The 18,385-nt window shown below is 39.2% G+C and overlaps 1 non-coding gene across 1 annotated transcript; it reads right to left on the bottom strand.

Moving 5' to 3' along the window:
• Positions 1-16,410: 16,410 nt before the first annotated feature.
• On the bottom strand, positions 16,411-16,517 carry LOC121213157 (small nucleolar RNA R71). The gene has a single exon (XR_005908527.1). It is a non-coding gene; the product is annotated as a small nucleolar RNA R71 (small nucleolar RNA).
• Positions 16,518-18,385: the final 1,868 nt, after the last annotated feature.

Raw genomic sequence — 18,385 nt, 5'->3', positions numbered from 1 at the left:
CTGAGTGTGATCAATGTGGAAGACGACATTTTGGTGAATGTTGGGGAAAAAGTAATAATCAAGCTTGTTATAGTTCTGGTTCAAGAAATCATTTTATAAAAGATTGACCAATTTAGCTGAGAAGATAATGTTCAGAATTCGAGGCAGAGTGGTAACGCTTCTCATGGTAGACTTCCTAAAAATTTAGGAAATATAAGCGGCAGTCAAAGAGGAACAAAAGACACAGTTGTTAGATTTGAGGCTCGTGCACCTGCCAGAGCCTATGCTATCCGAGCTCGCGAAGAAGCTTCATTGCCAGATGTGATTACGGGTACATTTACTCTCCATGATACTTCTATAATTGCTTTGATAGATCCTAGATCGGCACATTCGTATATATGCATGAACTTAGTGAACAGTAAGACTTTGCCTGCAGAGTCTACTGAATTTGTAATTAGAGTTTCAAACCCCCTAGGCAGATGTATTTTGATTGAAATAGTTTGTAAAGATTGTCTGTTAATGTTTAGAGACACTTGTTTTCCGACTAATTTGATGCTGTTACCTTTTGATGAATTTGATATAATTCTGGGTATGGATTGGTTGACTTTGCATGATGCTATGGTGAACTACAAATGAAAAACTATTGATGTGAGATGCAAAAATGATGAAATAGTTAGAATTGAATCTAGTGATTTGAATGGATTGCATGCTGTAATATCTTCGATGAAAGCTTTAAGTATTGTGAGAAATGGTTGTGAAGCCTTTTTAACATATGTGATTGATTCAAGAATGTCGGAAAAGAAAGTTGAATCAGTGCCTATTGTGTATGAGTTCCCTGATGTATTTCCTCAAGAACTTCCGGGATTACCTCTGGTTAGAGAGGTAGAATTTGGTATAGAATTGGTACCTGGTACTACTCCGATTTCAACAGCTCTGTACAGAATGGCTCCGACCGAGTTAAAAGAATTAAAGTCTCAGTTGCAAGAGTTGACCGATAGAGGATTTCCTAGATCGAGTTTCTCACCTTGGGGTGCTTTGGTTCTATTTGTGAAAAAGAAAGATGGTACATGAGAATGTGTATTGATTATCGTCAGTTAAAATGTGTATCAATTATCGTCAGTTGAATAAAGTAACTATCAAGAATAAATATCCTCTACCACGAATTGATGATTTGTTTGATCAGTTGAAAGTAGCTGCTGCATTTTCAAAAATAGATTTGAGATCAGGTTATTATCCGTTACGAGTGATAGACTCAGACATTTCGAAAACTACTTTCAGAATGAGGTACGGTCACCATGAATTCTTAGTTATGCCTTTTGGATTAACTAATGCACCTACTATCTTTATGGAATTGATGAATAGAATTTTTAGACCGTATTAGATTAATTTTTTGTTGTATTCATTGATGAAATATTGATTTATTCACATGATGAATCCGAACATGCTGAGCATCTGAGAATAGTGTTACAGACTCTGCAAGACAAACATTTATATGCGAAGTTCAGTAAATTTGAGTTCTGGTTACGTGAAGTTGGTTTTCTGGGGCATATTGTATCAGCCTCTGGTACCTGAGTTGATCTGAGCAAAATTTTAGCTATTTTAGATTGGAAGCCTCCGAGGAACATCTCCAAAGTCTGCAGTTTTCTGGGACTTGCTAGTTATTATAGAAGATTCGTGAAAGGTTTTTCGATGATTGCAACTCCGTTGACAAAACTGCTACAGAAAGATGTGAAGTTTGAATGGTCCGAAAAGTGTTAGAACAGCTTCAATCAGTTGAAAATCTTGTTGACTGAAGCTTCGGTATTGTACAACCCAAATCGGGAAAAGAATTTTTGATCTACAGTGATGTTTCATTCATTGGTCTGGGATGTGTTTTGATACAAGAAAGCAAAGTCATTGCTTATGCCTCAAGACAGTTGAAGACACGCGAAAAGAACTATCTGACACACAATCTTGAGTTAGCTGCGATTGTGTTTGCTCTAAATATTTGGTGCCATTACTTGTTCGGTGAGAAGTGTCACGTATAATCTGATCATAAGAGTTTGAATTATTTGATGACTCAAAAAGATCTGAATCTACGATAGAGAAGATGGTTAGAACTGCTAAAATACTACGAACTTGTGATTGATTATTGTGACAACCCAAATTAGACCCTGGTCGGAATGTGGTTTCGAGACCACATTACCGAGCCAAAAATTTATTTTCGTGTTTTAATTGCATAAATTGTTGTGTGACAGTGAACGTATGAGAAATTAAATGCTTAATATTAGCATTAGGATTGTGAATTCATTCAAAAAGGACCTAGTTGACGAAGTTAGGAAAGATGATAGATGAATTATAAGGATTAATTAATAATAGGTTGAGGAAGCATGGTTTTGCATGTCAATTTGCCCATAAAATTTATGGTGGCCGGCCAAGGAGTGATAATGCTCCACTCATTCTAATTTAAAATGTTTCTTTGGTGAACAAATGATGGGATTAATAATAGAAAAGGGAACAAAAAAAAATGGGTGTCATACTTGCCATCACCTAGCCGAAAAACCAAGAAAAAGAAGGGGAGAAAAGAACTTGGGAGGGATTCGGCCATTGCTTGCCTAGGGAGAGTGTTTGATGTTGTGGCATGAAAAATGAGGGAGTTTGAATGCTTAACAAGGAGGGAAGAAGGAGTGTTCATATTTTCTTTCTTTTGCAATTGTTCTAACTAGAGGAAGAAGGGGAAACAAGATTCGGCCAAGGTGGTCCTTTAGACCAAGGTATGTTTAATGTTGTCTTAGAGATGCATGCATGTTTTAAATAGCCCATGTTCAAACCTTGAATCTTGTTGATAACATGAGCAATCGGTCATGAGAAAGTGTTCAAGGAATGGTTGTTGTTCATGTTATTTGGATGAGAAATGGTGAGTTTTGTTGTTTCATGTTAAAGTTAGGTGAATGATGATAGAGGAGTGTTTGAACTATAAAAAAAAGAAGAATCGGCTACCTTGTTATGAGCTAGGGCCGAATGTGAGTTTGGTTGTGTTTGAATATTACATGCTTGGTAGAATGGTGGATGAAGGTGCCGAATGTATGTTGGATTGATAGAGTCTTCAAATTGATTTTATGTGTGTATGCATGACCGAATATACGTGGTCACATGAGTAAGGAAGTGAGTTATTTGATATGTGGTAAAAGTTAAGTACTAAATCGAAGGTTGCTAAAAATTGCCATTTCTTAGCCGAATATGTGCTTGATCAATGAAGGAATTGTTGAAGAATATAGGTGAACTTGGTGAGAGCAATCGGCCTAGTGTATAAATGATATGAAGATTTTAGGAAATTGTTTTGGTTAGGTGCATGTATGATTAAGTATATTCGGCAATATACTTAAAGTGGGTACATGATATTACATTATAATTATTGAGCTTAAGTATATGGATATGTGTATATGTGGTCATATAATGACATCTTGTTTTGAAAATTTAATGATGTGTGATTGCCGAATGTGATAAATAAATTCATGTTATTGGGTTAAATATTGAATACTCTTATTTGTATTATTTAAGCTCAAGAACCTAAAGGAGAGGCGTCCAACAAGGGGAAATCGAAGGTCATCGAGTAGCCGACTCGGAATTATTTTACCCAACATAAAGTAAGTCATTAAGCATGTAGTGGGTATTATTTTAAATGGTCATAATGTGTATGTATTGATGCTGATTGGAATGAATAAATATACATATATATATATGCATGTACGTATGTGATGATGAAATTGTTGAATGAATGAAAAGAGGTAAGATGTACTGAGTTGTTGATCTCGGCACTAAACGTGCGGGATAACCATTTATGACCATGAGATTGGCGCTAAGTGCGCGGGATTAAATTGTACAGCACTAAGTGTGCGATTCGACTATGTTGCACTAAGTGTGCGAAATGAATATGATGCACTAAGTGTGCGAATTGACCATGCGGCACTAAGTGTGCGAGTTTAACTATGTAGCACTAAGTGTGCGATTTGATTACGTGGCACTAAGTGTGCGAGTTGATTGTATAGCACTGAGTGTGCGGGCTCAATATACATTCGTGAATCATTATGGACACTATGTGTGCGACACTATTGAGTCGATCGCGGACGGCGGGTCGGGTAAGTGTCTTGAGTACGTGGCTAATAGGTGCTATGCTTATACTTGGTGTTGAGCTCGGTAAGTTCGAACCTATGTGACATATATACTTGAAGTCACGTACATGAAATTATCGTAGGATGGGTGAAAGGCCGTATAGTCGTTTGATTGTAACGAAAATAAATCGATTTATGAAATTGCTTCAATGTCCTATTGATGAGTATATAGAATGTGAATGCATGAATTGATATGAAATTGAATTGATAGGTTGGAGGAACTATGGTATGGTTCGGTATGGATGGAGTAAATTGTCTCGCTCCATTTTGTTTCATCTTGTGATAATGTTGTTGATAGATGGTAGTGCATTGCTTATGACTTACTGAGTTATAAACTCACTCGATGTTTCCTTGTCACCCATTATAGGTTGCTTGGACTCATCTATTTTTGCGGGGTCGGGCCGTCATCGAAGTCATCACACCGGATAGCAAGTTTTGGTACTTTCTTCTTAGTGAGTTTAGAAGATCATTTTGGCATGTATAAGCTAGTACGTTGTGTTTGAATTATGGCATGTAAACTTTAAGCCATGCGAAAATGGCACGAATGTTAGTTTGAAGTGGATCAAGGGTAGGCATGAAATGGACCTAGTTACTTTCGTAACAGATGCTGGCAGCAACAGTGTCATGAGATTGAAAAATCACTAAAAATAGTAGGAGTGGAATTAATTGATGAATAAATTATGTAATCGAATCTCGATTAGTCTGCTTTCATGAGGAAGTAACGAAAAGATCATATGGGCAGTATATTAAGAGATATTCAGATTTTAGTGGGACAGGGCCAGAACGGTTTCTGGAATCCCTGCTCCGACTTTGGAAATTCATTATAAATTAACCAGAGATAATTAGGGGTCGTACCATATATGTACAGATTCCTCTCTGAGTCTAGTTTTCATAGAAACAAACGGCAACAGTATTGAAGCCCCGTGCAGGGAGATATCCAAGTCGTAATGGGCAAAGGTCAGTGTAGTCGACCCCTGCAACTTGGGGGACTTTGACTAATAAACTGTACTAATTGGCCCAACCAAAAATTCTAGAAAAAAATACATAGATGGGCACATGAGTCTAGTTTCTGGGAAAAATTACGAAACTGATTTTCGAGTTACGAAACTCAAGATATGATTTTTAAAACGACTAGTACACAGATTGGGCAGTGTCTGGAAAATAAATTTTGTAAGGGGTTAAAGCCAGTTAACACCTCGTGTTCGACTCCGATGTCGGTTTCGGGTTCGGGGTGTTACATTTTATTGGTATCAGAGCTATGGTTTAGTCGGTTCTAGGACTACCATAGCACGTATGAGTCTAGCTATACATGCCATAATGTTAATGTTTAAAAGGGTGATGACTTCTGACGGTTGAAATGTTTTTGTCTTGATTAGTAAATGGATCCCGGTGAAGAAAGAACCCTAGCGGATGACGTTGAGAGCGTAGCGGCTGCTCCTGCACAAGGGACGCCGCCTGTTGAACCTCAGTCATCTGCGAATAATCAAGGTGAGGGGGCTAAACAAGCCTTCTTTACCATGATGAATGAGTGGGTCGCGCAATATGCCCGAGCCAACCCGGCTGTCCAACAATTCCCAAATTTGAATAACCCACCCCAAGAGCCTGTAAGGCCGTCAGTCGCTGATCCTGTGAGGCTGAGTAAGCCACCTGTAGACTTGATTAGGAAGCATGGGGCCGAGGAGTTCAAGGCCATAGTAACTGATGATGCCGAAAGGGCCGAGTTCTGGCTTGATAACACCATTCGGGTGTTCGATGAATTGTCATGCACACCCGATGAATGTCTAAAATGTGCTGTATCTTTGTTGCGAGACTCAGCCTACTATTGGTGGAGGACCTTGATTTCCATAGTCCCGAACGAGCGAGTAACTTGGGACTTCTTTCAAACGGAATTCCGGAAGAAATTTATTAGTCAACAGTTCATTGACCAGAAGCGTAAGGAGTTCTTGGAACTCAAGCAAGGCCGTATGACTGTATCTGAATACGAACATGAATTCGTAAGACTTAGTAGGTATGCCCGGGAGTGTGTAGTTGATGAGGTTGCTATGTGCAAAAGATTTGAGGAAGGATTGAACGAAGATTTAAAGCTACTAATGGGTATTTTGGAAATAAAGGAATTCGTAACACTAGTCGAACGAGCCTGCAAGGCGGAGGAACTTGGAAAGGAGAAGAGGAAGGCTGAATTTGAAGCTAGAGATTATCGTAAAAGATCGACGGGTAAAGCTCCGTTCTCAGCTGTGAAGAAGTTCAGGGAGGACATTAATAAGTCGAGGGCGACTGCGGGAATTTCCATCAGGGCAAGACCATCGATGGGCTCCCGAGCTACTTCGGTAGCTAGTGTGGGCAATAATCGTCACGAGAAACCTGAATGTCCCCAATGTGGAAGACGACACCTAGGTGAATGTTGGGGCAAGTCTACTAACAGAGCCTGTTACGGATGCGGTTCGAAGGACCACTTCATTAGAGATTGCACGGAGCTGGATGAGAAGAATAAGATTCAAGGTGCAAGACCTAGTGGAGTGACATCTAGAGGTAGACCACCGAGAATTTTAGGAGGCAGGGGTGGTAGTCAGAGGGGGGCCTCTGATACGGCCGATCGCGCCGAGAACCGTACTCCTGCTAGAGCGTATGCCATTCGCGCACGAGAGGAGGCATCCTCCCCCGACGTCATCACTGGTACCTTCACTCTCTTTGATACTAATGTGATTGCATTGATTGACCTGGCTCTACTCATTCATATGTATGCGAAACCTTAGCATCCAGTAAGACTCTACCTGTTGAGTCTACTGAGCTAGTAATTCGAGTGTCAAACCCTTTGGGTCAATGCGTACTTGTTGATAAAGTGTGTAAGAGATGCCCTCTAATAATCCGAGAATCCTGTTTTCCGGCCGATTTGATGCTTTTGCCGTTCGACGAGTTTGATGTTATTCTTGGTTTGGATTGGTTAACCGCGCATGATGCGGTTGTGAATTGCAAAAGCAAGACTATCGATTTGAGGTGCGCGAATGACGAAATAATCCGAGTTGAGTCTGCGGACTTAAGGGGGTTGCCAGCTGTAATATCAGTAATGTTGGCCCAGAAATATGTAAGGAAAGGGTGCGAAGCATACCTCGCGTATGTACTTGATGACAAGGAGTTAGAAAAGAAACCCGAGTCGGTGCCGGTGGTTTGTGAATACCCGGATGTTTTTCCTGAAGAGTTACCGGGTTTGCCACCTGTTCGGGAAGTAGAGTTTGGAATTGAGCTTGTACCTGGAACTACGCCAATTTCGATCGCTCCGTATCGTATGGCACTAACCGAGTTAAAAGAGTTGAAAGCTCAGTTGCAAGAATTGACGGATAGAGGCTTCGCTCGACCGAGTTTCTCACCTTGGGGTGCACCAGTATTGTTCGTGAAAAAGAAGGACGGAACCATGAGGTTGTGCATTGACTATCGTCAACTGAATAAAGTGACGATAAAGAATAAGTATCCGTTAGCGCATATTGATGATCTGTTCGATCAATTAAAGGGAGCATCGGTGTTTTCAAAGATAGATTTGAGATCGGGTTATTATCAGTTGCGGATTCGAGATTCGGACGTACCCAAAACTACTTTCAGAACGAGGTACGGTCACTACGAGTTCTTAGTGATGCCGTTTGGGCTCACTAATGCCCCTGCGGTGTTTATGGATCTGATGAATCGGATCTTCAGGCCGTATTTGGATCGGTTTGTAGTTGTGTTTATTGATGACATCTTGGTCTATTCAAGAGATGAGACCGAACATGCTGAGCATCTGAGGCAAGTGTTGCAAATTTTGCGGGATAAGCAGTTATATGCTAAGTTCAGTAAGTGTGAGTTCTGGTTAAGAGAGGTTAGCTTCTTGGGTCATGTGGTATCCGCATCGGGTATTCGAGTTGACCCGAGCAAAATTTCAGCCATACTTAACTGGAAGCCTCCGAGAAATGTTACCGAAGTCCGGAGCTTTCTAGGGCTCGCCGGCTATTACCGACGATTTGTCAAAGGTTTCTCGATGATAGCCACACCAATGACGAAGCTACTTCAGAAGGATGTTAAGTTCGAATGGACGGAGAAATGTCAGAAAAGCTTCGATCAACTGAAAACTCATCTGACTGAAGCTCCAATTTTGGTGCAACCCGAATCGGGTAAAGAGTTTGTTGTTTATAGTGACGCATCCCTACTCAGGTTGGGTTGCGTATTGATGCAAGAAGGTCGAGTTGTGGCCTATGCGTCGAGACAATTGAAGCCACACGAAAGAAATTATCCGACCCATGATCTCGAACTAGCCGCCATTGTGTTTGCATTGAAAATATGGCGACATTATTTGTTTGGTGAGAAGTGCCATGTGTTTTCGGATCACAAAAGTCTCAAATATTTGATGACTCAACGAGACTTGAATCTGCGACAAAGACGTTGGCTTGAGTTGTTGAAAGATTACGAGCTTGTCATTGATTACCATCCGGGAAAGGCTAATGTGGTTGCGGACGCCTTAAGCCGGAAATCACTGTTTGCTTTGCGAGCGATGAATGTACACTTGTCTGTTCTACCTGACAATGTGTTAGTAGCTGAATTAAAAGCCAAACCATTATTGACTCATCAAATTCGTGAAGCTCAGAAAGTCGATGATGAATTGGTTGCAAAACGAGCTGAGTGTGTTCCGAACAAGGAATCGGAGTTTCAGATTGATGATGATGGTTGTTTGAGGTTTAGAAGTCGTTTGTGCGTTCCAAGGAATTCGGAACTCATTCTGATGATTCTGAACGAAGCCCATTGTAGCCGAATGTCAATTCACCCGGGGAGCACGAAAATGTACAACGACTTGAAACGTCGGTTTTGGTGGCATGGTATGAAGCGAGACATCTCCGACTTTGTTTCGAGATGTTTAATATGTCAACAAGTGAAAGCGGAACATCAAGTGCCTTCAGGGTTACTTCAGCCGATCATGATACCCGAGTGGAAATGGGACCGAGTCACAATGGACTTTGTGTCCGGACTGCCATTGTCCGCAAGTAAGAAGGATGCGATTTGGGTTGTTGTTGATAGGTTGACTAAGTCGGCTCACTTTATCCCCGTGCGTACGGATTTTTCATTGGATAAACTAGCCGAATTGTATGTTTCTCAGATTGTGAGATTACATGGAGTACCTATTTCTATCGTGTCGGATAGAGATCCGAGATTCACCTCGCGATTTTGGAAGAAATTGCAAGAAGCTTTGGGTACCCAGCTGCATTTTAGCACCGCTTTTCATCCCCAAACCGATGGTCAATCCGAGCGGATAATTCAGATACTCGAGGATATGCTGAGATGCTGCATCCTTGAGTTTAGTGGTTCGTGGGAACGATATGTACCTTTGATCGAATTCGCTTACAACAATAGTTTCCAATCAAGTATTAAGATGGCACCTTATGAGGCTTTGTACGGCCGTAAATGCCGTACACCATTGTTTTGGACCGAGCTCGGTGAAAGTAAAATTTTCGGAGTTGATTTGATTAAAGATGCCGAACAGAAAGTAAAGGTAATCCGTGAAAGTCTGAAGGTAGCCACAGATCGTCAAAAATCGTATGCGGATCTGAAACGGAAGGACATTGAATATCAGGTGGGAGATAAAGTGTTCCTCAAAGTTTCGCCTTGGAAAAAGGTACTCAGGTTTGGCCGTAAAGGCAAGTTGAGCCCGAGATTCATTGGGCCGTACGAAATTTCCGAACGAGTGGGGCCGGTTGCATATAGATTGATTTTGCCTCCTGAACTTGAAAAGATTCACGACGTCTTTCATGTTTCGATGCTTCGGCGCTATAGATCTGATCCTTCGCACATAATTAGTCCGTCGGAGGTTGAAATTCAGGCTGATATGAGCTATGAAGAAGAACCGATTCGTATCCTAACTCGTGAAGTGAAAGAGTTGCGAAATAAAAGGGTTCCGTTGGTTAAGGTGTTGTGGCTTAAACACGGGATCGAGGAAGCAACCTGGGAACCCGAGAGCTCGATGAAAGAACAATACCCAAACCTATTTACCGGTAAGATTTTCGGGGACGAAAATTTCTTATGTGGGGGAGAGTTGTGACAACCCAAATTAGACCCTGGTCGGAATGTGGTTTCGAGACCACATTACCGAGCCAAAAATTTATTTTCGTGTTTTAATTGCATAAATTGTTGTGTGACAGTGAACGTATGAGAAATTAAATGCTTAATATTAGCATTAGGATTGTGAATTCATTCAAAAAGGACCTAGTTGACGAAGTTAGGAAAGATGATAGATGAATTATAAGGATTAATTAATAATAGGTTGAGGAAGCATGGTTTTGCATGTCAATTTGCCCATAAAATTTATGGTGGCCGGCCAAGGAGTGATAATGCTCCACTCATTCTAATTTAAAATGTTTCTTTGGTGAACAAATGATGGGATTAATAATAGAAAAGGGAACAAAAAAAAAATGGGTGTCATACTTGCCATCACCTAGCCGAAAAACCAAGAAAAAGAAGGGGAGAAAAGAACTTGGGAGGGATTCGGCCATTGCTTGCCTAGGGAGAGTGTTTGATGTTGTGGCATGAAAAATGAGGGAGTTTGAATGCTTAACAAGGAGGGAAGAAGGAGTGTTCATATTTTCTTTCTTTTGCAATTGTTCTAACTAGAGGAAGAAGGGGAAACAAGATTCGGCCAAGGTGGTCCTTTAGACCAAGGTATGTTTAATGTTGTCTTAGAGATGCATGCATGTTTTAAATAGCCCATGTTCAAACCTTGAATCTTGTTGATAACATGAGCAATCGGTCATGAGAAAGTGTTCAAGGAATGGTTGTTGTTCATGTTATTTGGATGAGAAATGGTGAGTTTTGTTGTTTCATGTTAAAGTTAGGTGAATGATGATAGAGGAGTGTTTGAACTATAAAAAAAAAGAAGAATCGGCTACCTTGTTATGAGCTAGGGCCGAATGTGAGTTTGGTTGTGTTTGAATATTACATGCTTGGTAGAATGGTGGATGAAGGTGCCGAATGTATGTTGGATTGATAGAGTCTTCAAATTGATTTTATGTGTGTATGCATGACCGAATATACGTGGTCACATGAGTAAGGAAGTGAGTTATTTGATATGTGGTAAAAGTTAAGTACTAAATCGAAGGTTGCTAAAAATTGCCATTTCTTAGCCGAATATGTGCTTGATCAATGAAGGAATTGTTGAAGAATATAGGTGAACTTGGTGAGAGCAATCGGCCTAGTGTATAAATGATATGAAGATTTTAGGAAATTGTTTTGGTTAGGTGCATGTATGATTAAGTATATTCGGCAATATACTTAAAGTGGGTACATGATATTACATTATAATTATTGAGCTTAAGTATATGGATATGTGTATATGTGGTCATATAATGACATCTTGGTTTGAAAATTTAATGATGTGTGATTGCCGAATGTGATAAATAAATTCATGTTATTGGGTTAAATATTGAATACTCTTATTTGTATTATTTAAGCTCAAGAACCTAAAGGAGAGGCGTCCAACAAGGGGAAATCGAAGGTCATCGAGTAGCCGACTCGGAATTATTTTACCCAACATGAAGTAAGTCATTAAGCATGTAGTGGGTATTATTTTAAATGGTCATAATGTGTATGTATTGATGCTGATTGGAATGAATAAATATACATATATATATATGCATGTACGTATGTGATGATGAAATTGTTGAATGAATGAAAAGAGGTAAGATGTACTGAGTTGTTGATCTCGGCACTAAACGTGCGGGATAACCATTTATGACCATGAGATTGGCACTAAGTGCGCGGGATTAAATTGTACAGCACTAAGTGTGCGATTCGACTATGTTGCACTAAGTGTGCGAAATGAATATGATGCACTAAGTGTGCGAATTGACCATGCGGCACTAAGTGTGCGAGTTTAACTATGTAGCACTAAGTGTGCGATTTGATTACGTGGCACTAAGTGTGCGAGTTGATTGTATAGCACTGAGTGTGCGGGCTCAATATACATTCGTGAATCATTATGGACACTATGTGTGCGACACTATTGAGTCGATCGCGGACGGCGGGTCGGGTAAGTGTCTTGAGTACGTGGCTAATAGGTGCTATGCTTATACTTGGTGTTGAGCTCGGTAAGTTCGAACCTATGTGACATATATACTTGAAGTCACGTACATAAAATTATCGTAGGATGGGTGAAAGGCCGTATAGTCGTTTGATTGTAACGAAAATAAATCGATTTATGAAATTGCTTCAATGTCCTATTGATGAGTATATAGAATGTGAATGCATGAATTGATATGAAATTGAATTGATAGGTTGGAGGAACTATGGTATGGTTCGGTATGGATGGAGTAAATTGTCTCGCTCCATTTTGTTTCATCTTGTGATAATGTTGTTGATAGATGGTAGTGCATTGCTTATGACTTACTGAGTTATAAACTCACTCGATGTTTCCTTGTCACCCATTATAGGTTGCTTGGACTCATCTATTTTTGCGGGGTCGGGCCGTCATCGAAGTCATCACACCGGATAGCAAGTTTTGGTACTTTCTTCTTAGTGTGTTTAGAAGATCATTTTGGCATGTATAAGCTAGTACGTTGTGTTTGAATTATGGCATGTAAACTTTAAGCCATGCGAAAATGGCACGAATGTTAGTTTGAAGTGGATCAAGGGTAGGCATGAAATGGACCTAGTTACTTTCGTAACAGATGCTGGCAGCAACAGTGTCATGAGATTGAAAAATCACTAAAAATAGTAGGAGTGGAATTAATTGATGAATAAATTATGTAATCGAAGCTCGATTAGTCTGCTTTCATGAGGAAGTAACGAAAAGATCATATGGGCAGTATATTAAGAGATATTCAGATTTTAGTGGGACAGGGCCAGAACGGTTTCTGGAATCCCTGCTCCGACTTTGGAAATTCATTATAAATTAACCAGAGATAATTAGGGGTCGTACCATATATGTACAGATTCCTCTCTGAGTCTAGTTTTCATAGAAACAAACGGCAACAGTATTGAAGCCCCGTGCAGGGAGATATCCAAGTCGTAATGGGCAAAGGTCAGTGTAGTCGACCCCTGCAACTTGGGGGACTTTGACTAATAAACTGTACTAATTGGCCCAACCAAAAATTCTAGAAAAAAATACATAGATGGGCACATGAGTCTAGTTTCTGGGAAAAATTACGAAACTGATTTTCGAGTTACGAAACTCAAGATATGATTTTTAAAACGACTAGTACACAGATTGGGCAGTGTCTGGAAAATAAATTTTGTAAGGGGTTAAAGCCAGTTAATACCTCGTGTTCGACTCCGATGTCGGTTTCGGGTTCGGGGTGTTACAATTATCATCCGGGAAAAGCAAATGTTGTTGCTGATGCCTTGAGTCAAAAATTGTTGTTTGGTTTGTGTGCGATGAATACTTGTTTGGTTTTATCAAATGATGGTTTAGTTTTAGCTGAATTAAAAGCAAGACCTTTATTTCTAAATGATTCTAAGTGAAGCTCACAGTAGTCGTTTATCTGTGCATCAGGGTAGTACGAAAATGTATAATGATCTAAAATAGCATTATTGGTGGTCCAGAATAAAAAGAGATATCTCTGAATATGTTTCTAAATGTTTGATCTATCAGCAAGTTAAAGTAAAACATCGGGTGCCATCGGGATTATTATAACCGATTATGGTTCCAGAGTGGAAATGGGATCGAGTGACCATGGACTTTGTTTCGGGTTTGCCCCTATCTCTGAGAAAGAAAGATGCAATTTGGGTTGTAGTTGATCGTTTGACGAAATTAGCTCATTTTATTCTGGTTTGATCCGATTACTCACTTGATAAATTAGTTGAGTTATATATTTATGATATTGTGAGATTGCATGGTGTGCCATTGTCTATAGTGTCAGACAGAGATCTGAGATTCACATCACGATTCTGGAAGAAGTTGCAAGATGCTCTGGGTACTAAATTGCACTTCAGTACTGCTTTTCATCCACAAATAGACGGTCAATTCGAGTCGATTATTTAGATACTTGAGGATATGTTGAGATGTTGCATTTTTTATTTTGAAAGTACGTGGGAACAATATTTATCTTTGATTGAATTCGCTTATAATAACAGTTTTCAGTCCAGCATTAAAATGGCACCCTACAAAGCTTTATATGGTTGCAAATGTCGTACACCTTTGTATTGGACTAAGCTCAGCGAAAATAAGATTCATGGGGTTGATTTGATAAAAGAAACTGAAGAGAAAGTGAAAGTGATCCGAGATAGTTTGAAAGTGATAAACCGTAATTTATACATATTTTTACCCCATGTTTAACACATTTTATGGATGATTTCCTATTAGAATTGGTGAATTCGATGCTCCTAATGCTTTAATTTCATGTTTTATACTTAAGAGAGCATAGGAGAGCAAAAGGAACGAGAAACGGGCCAAAACTAGAGAAAATGGGCCAAAGTACGAAATCAACACAGCCTGGACCTCTTTACATGGGCAAAGCACACGACAATGTGAATTTGGCAGGCTCGAGCACGGCCTGCTGTAATCGTACACGGGCGTGTCCCTGCCGAGCCCAAGTTGAGTCCAATTCAAAAAAGGCTAATTTTGAAGGCTCTTAGACATTCCAAAGCTTACAAATACACCCTAGAGGAGGAAGAAATGGTTGGAACAGAATATGGAGTAAGGAATTACTCCAAGGAAGCCGATTATCCATCTTAGAAGCCGGATTCACCATCAAAACTGAAGATCTCTCCTCAATTTCCCCTTCAGGAGTTTTGGGTTTTCTTTATGTTTTGTATTCTTTATTATTCTGAGATGTTTTCCTTTTTAGTTATGAATTAAATCCCCTAAATACCTAAGGGGAATAAAACCTAAGATGAATCTTGTTATTATTTTCTGAATTGTATGATAAATATTTAACTTGTTCTTAATTATGTGTTCTTAATTCTTGTTTTGATATCCCAGGATACTGATTCAAGATAAGCTCTTATTCAGAGGAGGAATAGACCCTGTCTAAGAGTACATTTGTCATAATTAAATGGAGTTGATTGCGCGCCTAGACATAGGGTGACAAGATTTTGCCGGATTAGGGTGAAACCTAATAAGGGGATCCATAGATCGAGTTAATACAACCCTAGGGTGTTAATTAAAGAAAGGTCTCAATTATTCAATCTAGGGATTAGACGTTATTAGTCTTGAATAGGGATAATAACATAACTTAGGGATCTCTACGGAACAAGTTAAATGAACAAATCGTCCGATTCGGAGCCAGAATAACAAGTATAGTCTAAGTGGATTTTTCCTTAGGTATTGTCTTAATTCAATCGATTTTCCCAAAAGCAATTCCCCAATTCCATTCTCTGTGAATTCTTAGTTTAGATAATTAGTTAGTTAAAACAAAAACCTCTTTATTCTTAGGCTAGATAATAAAAAGACAGTCATTACTAGCACTTTTAGGTCCTTTGGGTTCGACAATCCTATCTAAACTATACTACTGTTCGATAGGTACACTTGCCTACATCACGATAATAGTTAGTTTCAAGAATGATTAATTATAAATATTTAAAACCTCTCACGAAATTGTGCGATCAAGTTTTTGGCGCCGTTGCCGGGGAACTAAAATATTAGGAACACTTAATTTTTATTACTTTAGCCATTTATTTTTCTTGCAATCTAATTTTATTTTTAATTTTATTCTAATTTACTAATTTTCTTTTTCTTCTTTCTGACAGGTTTTTATAGTTTATGACTAGAAGAAACCCATCAGGACCACTACTTTTTGACGAAGAAATCGATCGCACAGTCTGTAGAAACCAAAGAGAAATAAGGCGAAGCCTAAGATACATAGAGAACGAGCAAGAAGATGATACTCAACCCCCAACCAAAGAGATAGCTAAAAACCAAGACAATCAGCTACCTCCTGCAATTACGGTTAATCAAAATCCTATTCCACGCACTATGTATGATTATACTAAACCTTCTTTAATAGGAACTGAATCGAGCATAGTTAGACCTACTGTAGCTGCAAATACTTTTGGACTAAAACCTAACACTATTCAAATGATATAGCAATTTTTTCAGTTTGATGGTTTGCAGGATGAAGATCCCAATGCTCACTTAGCAAACTTTTTGGAACTACGCGATACATTTAAAATTAATGGCATTTCTGATGATGTCGTTCGTCTTCGATTATCCCTTTTCTCATTGAGGAACAAATCTAAACAGTGCTTGAACTTGTTACCACGAGGGTCAATTACTACTTGGGAACAAATGACCAAAAAATTTCTATTAAAATATTTTTCGCCGGCTAAAATGGCTAAATTACGTAATGATATCTCTTCTTTTGCACAGATGGATTTAGAAACACTCTATGATGCATGGGAGAGATACAAGGACCTTTTGAGAAGGTTCCCTCACCATAGGTTACCGCTTTGGCTTCAGGTTCAAACATTCCATAATGGCCTGAATCCTTCGACTCGGCAAATGGTTGACGCAGCTGCTGGCGGAACCATCAATAATAAAATAGCTAAAGATGCTTATGAGTTCATAGAGGATATGTCATTGAATAACTATCAGTGGCAAGTTATGAGGACAAAGCCAACGAAAATATTCGGTTTTTATAACGTCAATTTGGTCACCATGCTCTCTAATTAGGTAGAACTCTTGAATAAGAAAATTGATGGTTTTCTTAGTTCTTCACAGGTTCACCTAGTAATGCAGTGCGAAGAAAGTGGAGGTGGAACAAGCCATTCGGAATACCAACCTTATGGCCACAACATCAATAACGAGCAATTAAATTACATGGGTAATAATCCTCAACCTCAAAACAATCTATATAGTAACACTAACAATGCAGGTTGGAGGAAGCACCCCAATTTCTCATGGGGAGGCCAAGGAAATCAGCGACCACCTTCGGGCTACCAATAGCCACCCTATCAATAGGAAAAGAAGCTGAACCTTGAAGAGATGCTCACAAAGTTTATCTCGGTGTCAGAAACCCGTTTCTAGAACACCTAGACAACACTTAAAAATCAACAAGAGTCGATCCAAGTGCTCAAAACTCAGATAGGCCAGCTTTCCAAACTAATCTTCGAACAACCACAAGGGAGCTTGCCAAGTAATGCTGAACCTAACCCAAGGGAACAGCTCAATGCGATTAATGTTCAAGATGAAGAAGGATTTGTTGAGCCTGAGCCAGAAATAAGGTAAGAAACTGTGGTAAGCAAAGGTCAAGGTGAGGTAGATCACAATAAAAATAAATCGGTGAATGTCGAATATAAACCTAGTGTGCCATACCCCAATGCGACAAGGAAAGACTGCTCAAATGAACAATTTGGTAAATTCCTTAAACTCTTAAAAAGATTACATATTAACTTACCGTTTATTGAAGCACTATCACAGATGGCAAATGCAATGAAATTTTTAAAAGAGCTTTTACCAAATAAGTGGAAGATGGACGGGGCATCGCATGTGGAGTTAAACGCAGTTTGCTCAGCTATTCTCCAAAATAAACTACCCAAAAAACTTAAAGATCCAGGGAGTTTTACAACTCCTTGCTTAATTGGTAGTTTAGATGTTAATAATGCATTAGCTGATTTGGGGGCTACTATTAACATCATGCCTTACAAAATGTTCAAACAATTAGGTCTCGGGAAACCCAAACAGATTAGGAACATTCAATTAGCAGATAAAACTAGAAGATTTCCTAGGGGTATTATTGAAGATGTGCTAGTTAAAATCGATAAATTTATATTTCCTGTTGACTTCATTGTTCTAGACATAGAGGAGGATAGGAACACTCCTTTAATTCTAGGAAGGCCCTTTTTAGTAACTGGTAAAACAATTATTGATGTTGGCACAGGTGAACTCACACTCCGTGTGGGAGACGAAACAATCACTCTTCAAGCTCGCAATTCTAGCAACACATCAGAAATTAAAGGTAATCATAGAGTGTTCGCAAATCCATTCTACTAAAACTGACAATATGGTACAACCTACTTTGTAGGAAATAAGTTTGAAAGAAGCACATGAGTCATTCGCAAGAAATAGTAGAGGACCCGTTCATGAAGATCGAAAGCTACAAATCGAGGAGCTAGATGAATGGCAGACGCATAAACCAAAAACACCTGACAAATCGAATCTACGAGAGGTAAGAGAATTATGAGCTTTGTGATGTTATTTGGTGAACTATGAAAGCTTGATGTTGGGTTTACATGTTTTGTTTTTGAATTTTTGATGAAATTAAGTATTATGGGCTAAATTGTAAAAATGTTATTTTGAGGGACTAAAATGT

Source organism: Gossypium hirsutum, chromosome A13, assembly GCF_007990345.1.
Source record: "Gossypium hirsutum isolate 1008001.06 chromosome A13, Gossypium_hirsutum_v2.1, whole genome shotgun sequence".
Taxonomy (NCBI): Eukaryota; Viridiplantae; Streptophyta; class Magnoliopsida; order Malvales; family Malvaceae; genus Gossypium; species Gossypium hirsutum.
The sequence above is the reverse complement of the archived record's forward strand: the minus strand, read 5'-3'. Positions and strand labels throughout refer to the sequence as shown.